Source organism: Prionailurus viverrinus, chromosome X (assembly GCF_022837055.1).
Source record: "Prionailurus viverrinus isolate Anna chromosome X, UM_Priviv_1.0, whole genome shotgun sequence".
Lineage (NCBI taxonomy): Eukaryota > Metazoa > Chordata > Mammalia > Carnivora > Felidae > Prionailurus > Prionailurus viverrinus.
The window spans coordinates 42,723,843-42,729,595 of NC_062579.1; the positions used below are offsets into that span (position 1 = coordinate 42,723,843).

General features: G+C 49.7%; 1 long non-coding RNA gene across 1 annotated transcript; it reads left to right on the forward strand.

Moving 5' to 3' along the window:
• LOC125157382 (uncharacterized) lies at positions 1-5,753 on the forward strand. The gene is made up of 2 exons (XR_007148959.1): positions 1-268; positions 4,271-5,753. It is a non-coding gene; the product is annotated as an uncharacterized LOC125157382 (long non-coding RNA).

Below are 5,753 nucleotides of genomic sequence, written 5' to 3' on the forward strand. Positions count from 1 at the left end.
TCCAGGTTCTGAGCTGTCAGCACAGAGCCCTAAAGCCCCATGCAGGACTCAAACACACAAACCTGAGATCATGACCTCAGCCCCCAAGTAAGAAGCTTAACTAACTGAGCCACCTAGGCGCCCCAAGTGCTGCTCTTTTAATTGATTATGTGGTAAATAGGAGACTGGAAAAAAGGTTGCCAAACCTCCAAGATACTCCTGGACTGGTCACCTAGGAAGACACACCCAGGTTTGCCCCAGAACTCCTGGAAGACATCACAGGCTTTGGGTAAGTTCATCTCTGCTGCCTGAGTATCCTTAATAGTTACCAGGCACTGGTGGGAGCAGAAGACTTAGGATTGAAGCTCTCTGGGTACTGACGTTACAATTGCTGACAAGCATCTCCTAGGAACCTTTTAAAACATGGTGTCTGTCTTCGAACTCTGAGTTTATTTTTATGGATCGTCCCTGCTGACGATGGCACAAGGGTGCATGGACTGACTGGTAATCCTCTCTCTTTTATGTTTCTTTCTCAGCTAGCCAATCCCTTTTTGCTTAATAAAAATAAGAAACAAAAAAAGCAAATCCTAAAGCTTTCCCTTTGGGATCTGGATATACTATATACGAGTCTTGTCAGCATGAAGGTCAAGCAAAGATGAATGTTGTCTCCCAGTATTGGAGGAGTACATGACACAAAGAGGTGGCCGATGGAGGTAAGGCTCTCAGGTCAGACTCCCCTGAATGGGAGGGGACAAGTGAGATGTATCAGACAAGTGGAGGAAAGGATTTTGCACCGATTTGCGTTTGGGACTCAGAGGAGTTCACTTTGCAGGCTGACCCAGCAGTCTCTTTGGGCAGAGGGATGGCTGAGGTTTAGGAACTTAGCTTTCTGGAGCTGATCTTGGCTCCTGCTGTGCTGTGACCTCCCAGAGGCTGCATCCCCAGGTAAGGAAATGTGGAAAGTGAGTGACTCCCCATCAGGGGTTAATGAAGGAGGACTAAGCATGCAGCAGACTAGGTGACCCTGCAGCTGAGGCTGTGGAGCAACAGCCCTTCCCACAGAAGTGATGGACGTTGAGACCAAGAATCCAAGAGGTCTCCACATGCCAACACAGGTGAGCTGAGGCTGGGTCAGCCAGGAAGCAGCAGGTACTGGCCAAGAGGAGAGAGGAAAAAGCAGGTTTCACCAGCCACATGCAAGGTGGTGCAGGTCACTTCACCAGGTGGACCAGGGACACAAGAGTCCTCCTTCCCTCAGAAACCACCCAGGACACTGTGAGCAACATAAGGATTTCATACACCCCATCCCAGCACCACCCGGGGAGACTTGTAAGCCACACATACACCTTCCCCACTTGGAGGCAAGAAGGAAGGTGTGGTGGAAATCTGAGCGACTGAGCACTTCCTCAGCTAGACCAGTCACATGATTGATATCAAAGATGCTTAGCAGATCATCAATGAATTCAGTGGGGTTTTTGCTCCTTTTCTGTGTAGTCCTGAGAGTGAATAATCATGAAGATCACATCAGCCAGAGAGAATCAATTACCCACCGTGCCCTTGTGGTCTGAGGAGCACTGGTGAATCTGTGATCCCAGCTCACCATCCCCACAGGCCCCTGCTCTGTCCACCCTCCAATCAGTCCATGTTAGAGGAGGATGGGGCATCCTTGCCTTGTCCTCTCCTTTAACTAGGACAACGTTTCATGTCCCAGAAATGGACCCCCAAAGCAGAGCACGGAAGGAAGAGCAGACCAGACAGACACAGCGGAGTAACTCATAAGAGCTGTCACTGAGGTGAGCAGGTCCTTCTCAAGTCTGTCATGCCCTCCACGAGTGATGCCAGGCTCCATTCTCCTTTAACAACACAGGCCCCTTTTTTCCAGGGCCTGAGCCATGCATAAAATGCTGTAGCATCCTTTAGGGCTGGAGAAAATCACAAACACATTAGAGCTACTCTGCTTTCATTGCTTCCGTAGCCTTCTGGGACCTCACTGTTGTGCAGGATGCTTTTTTGGGGGGGGGGGCTGTGGTTCCTCCCCCAGTTCCTTCTGAAGGCATCTCAGGACTATACCTCTCTCCTTCCATCCTCTACCATACACCTATCCCTTCAGTCCTAGCCAAAGCACATTCCCATTCTGAAGTGAGATCTATCAGGCAGTGAGAGGGAGGGAGAAGGGGCTGTGTGCTGGAAGGGGGTGAGCCATTCTGTTGTCATGGCAACATTCTTCTGCAGCTCCTCACTGGGTCACTCAGCCTCAGGCGTCAGCTTGCCTGAAGGTCCAGGATAGATGGGAAAGCACTTGTCTCCCTCTCCTTGTCTTTTTGTGATGAGACGTTGAGATGATTTAAAAAGAGAAAAATGGTTACCAGGGTAACTGAAGCTTCATCCATCTGACTCAAGAGGAAAAAAGCCCAAGCCACAAAAGGGAGTAGAAACTAAACCACAGGATGTATCGTGGGAGGCCACCCATAGAGAAAGGGTCCTGACTGTCAGTAAATGTGCTTGTTACACACGCACACGTGGATACAGAGGAGCACTGCTTCCAGCCCAGAGCAGCACACTGACTGAGGCAATAGGTACCAAGGGGGAGACCTGATGAGACAATGAGGAGGGAATGCAGGCCAACCCAGATCAAGCAAGGCAAGAGGGGCAATGTACCTTTTCAGTAGTTATCTACCGGTTCTTTCACGGCTTATTTGAAATCCGCATTTCATTTCCACCTATTTGTGTAACTACTTATTTAGGACAAACTCTATCCTATGTCACCTGTGTCCTCTCCCTTTTGTGGTACTAAAACCGATCACATAAAATGTACCATGTTAAGCATGTTTAAATGAGCATCGATTGGTTCCATCAGGAAGTTCACACTGTTGTGCAACTATCGCCAGTATCATCCATTTCCAAAATTTTCATCATCCGACCTGTATCTTTGTACTCTTTAATTAAGAACCCCCCCCCCCCCCCAGTACCGCTTCCCCTCCGCGCCTGGTAATCACTACGTGTGGAGAAAAGCCAAAAAGCAGACGACTTAGAGACGCAGACATCCAAGTTGGTGAAGAACCTCGGCAGCAGTTTAAGAAAAGCAAGTTGAAAGGTAGAAAGATTTTATCCCAGGGCTGCATGTTTTATTGGGTCCCTAACACGTAGAAAAAACCTATTTCCAGCCAGGGCAGCCAAAAGCGCGCATGCGTAAAAGGAAGGTCCTGTTTTTGTTTTGTTGTTGTTGTTGTTGTTTTAAAAAGAAGGCAGCTCTGAGTTTTTTCAAACTCGGAAGGCGGGGGAAGGGGTGGTCCGAACTGGTACAGTGCGCAACACTGCCACCTACTGGCCAGAGAAACGGAACGACACACATCACAAAGGAAAATCCGTCGTTTCCTCTGTTCGCCTGTAAAGAGCCCTGCAGATCATAGCTGAGGTGGCAAAGAGGAATGCTGCTGAGGGGGAGCGAAGGCTGCGGTACAATCGAAGTGGCCCGGCCGAACGGTCTTCGGCACAATAGCCTTCTATGGTCCCGCCCCGGAACTAAGCCAACAGAAGCAGGAAGGCCCGCGTCCGGAAGTTCCGGCGCCCGGTAGAGGAAAAGGCAGGGCTTCGGGATGCGTTCCAATTGTGAGGGTCTGAGCCTGGTTCCGGCGACTGAGTGAGGTCCTTGCCAGTCTGTGTGCCCAGCTCTGAAGACGGTTTCCATACTCGTCCAAGGCCCCAAACCCCTGTTATCCGGCTGCTATTCCTCGATCCCCGGACTCTCAGACCGTCCTTTGGGCGAGGCGTGTCCGAATCCCCTGGTCATTGTTCTGCCCACTCCAGCCTGTGAACGTTGGTCCCAAGGCACAGTTGCTATCCTCCTCTCAGCCCTCCCTCCCCTGCTGCCTCCAGGCCTATCAAGGCCCTAGAAGACGAACCGGCCACCCCCGGTCCTCTCCGTCCTCAGGGTTGTTCTCCCCAACACGAATATCCAGCTGCCCATGGACCTGCCTTGGACCCTGGACATCAGGAACCCCGCTCCCCTCCCTGGAGTCGCTGTCTAGCATTCCTCTCTCTCGTCACCCCCAAAAGGCCTGTTCTCCAGCCCCCTCCCTCTACTGCGTCTACAGCCTAGGCATTAAGCCCTTTAGGGAACCCCCGGTTCCATGGCCACTAGGTCATGTCACATTCTATTAGGCCAGCTTAAGGGGCTATAAATTGTCCCGCGCAAAACAGGTCTTTGCTCCTTCCTCTCTCCTCTCCTGGTACACCCTAATAAAGACGAAATCCTGCAACCTCCTGACCTGTATCTTTTCTCTATCTGCAGTAACCTTCTAGTGCTCCATGACCCACGCTTCTCAAGAAGTTCAATGGTAATACGTTAAAAAGAAGAAGAAGAAGAAGAAGAAGAAGAAGAAGAAGAAGAAGAAAAGAAAAAAGAGCAGTTATCAGACAGGAACTCTCACCACTTCACAGCAACACCTGATCTGCACCTGTATCTCTGCTATCCCTGTGGAATAAAGGACCTTATCCTACCTGAGGCCAGGCCCTTCACCTGGATCCCATGCCCATCTTCTGGAGGAGGAGTAGGACTTTGCAATGATTCCAATGATCACCTATCCATTTATTTCTCCATCATTCTGTTATCTATGATACAAGAGGCAGTAAAACGTAAAGCCATCCCTTATCCCATATCTTTCTGAGACACTGCCACATTTCGCTTGCTGTAAACAGCAAGTCTTCCCTTGTTCTGTAACTTTTTTTTTTTTTTTTTTGCTAACTTCTCCAGTCCAGCTTCTATCAGCCTGCCCCCCAAATGAAAACAGCTGTCAAGGGCACCAGTGAATCCCTTTGATGATGTCCTCTCCTCAACCTACTGTACCTCTCAGATAGCTCTGGTACACTTAACAATTGCCTGGTTCTTGAAAATGTCCCTCCCTCCCTTTCTTCTAATTTGTACTTTGGCCTATTTGAAAATTTACTCTTTGGGTGATGTTCTCGCAACCCCAGTGGCCACTGTGCTCCTTGTCAGTGTTTATTGCTCACTCCCTATTCCACAGGGCTTTTAACAGGGCCCTTCCCATCTACACTCTCTCTGTGGGTTGTTTCATCCTTGGTGCCAGCACAGAGCATGGACACAACGGGACCTCCCACGTTCGTACCTCACGCATCAACCTGTCCCCTGAGATCCACATTTGTCTGTGTCTTTGCTGGATGACCAGAAGGGAGCAGACACTTAACATGTCCCAAGCACGCCTCTTCATGTGACGTGTTCCTTTGGTCTCCACTGCAACCCAGCACCACGTCCTCTGGATTCGATCTTCTGAAAACATCCTGTATCCATCCCGTTCTGTGCTCATCTACTGCTACTGTTTTCGTATCCAAATAAACTGCTCATCTCTTGTCTTCACGGCAGTAACTCTGGCCTACTCCCGTTCCTTGCACATGCTTCTTCCCTCCTTAGGACATTGGTGATCACAGTTGTCTCTGCCTGGAAGAGTCTCTCCCTGGATCCTTACATGGTGGGTTCCTTCTAACCTTCTGGTTTCTGCTCCATTATTGCCTCCTCAGAGAGGCTCTCCGTGACCACCTTGTGTAAAGTAGGTTGTTCCTGGCCTAGGACCTGGGTTATTTTCTTCCTTACAGCCCACTAATTTGCTTATTCCTTGGTTGGTTGGTTGGTTGGTTGGTTTGTATTCTCTCACTCCCCAGATAAGTGCTACGTGACCAGCTTGTACAAGAGCACCACACACCTATTAAGAGGGGCTCTCATTAATGTTATGGAATGCCGAATAAAAGGTCACCTGACA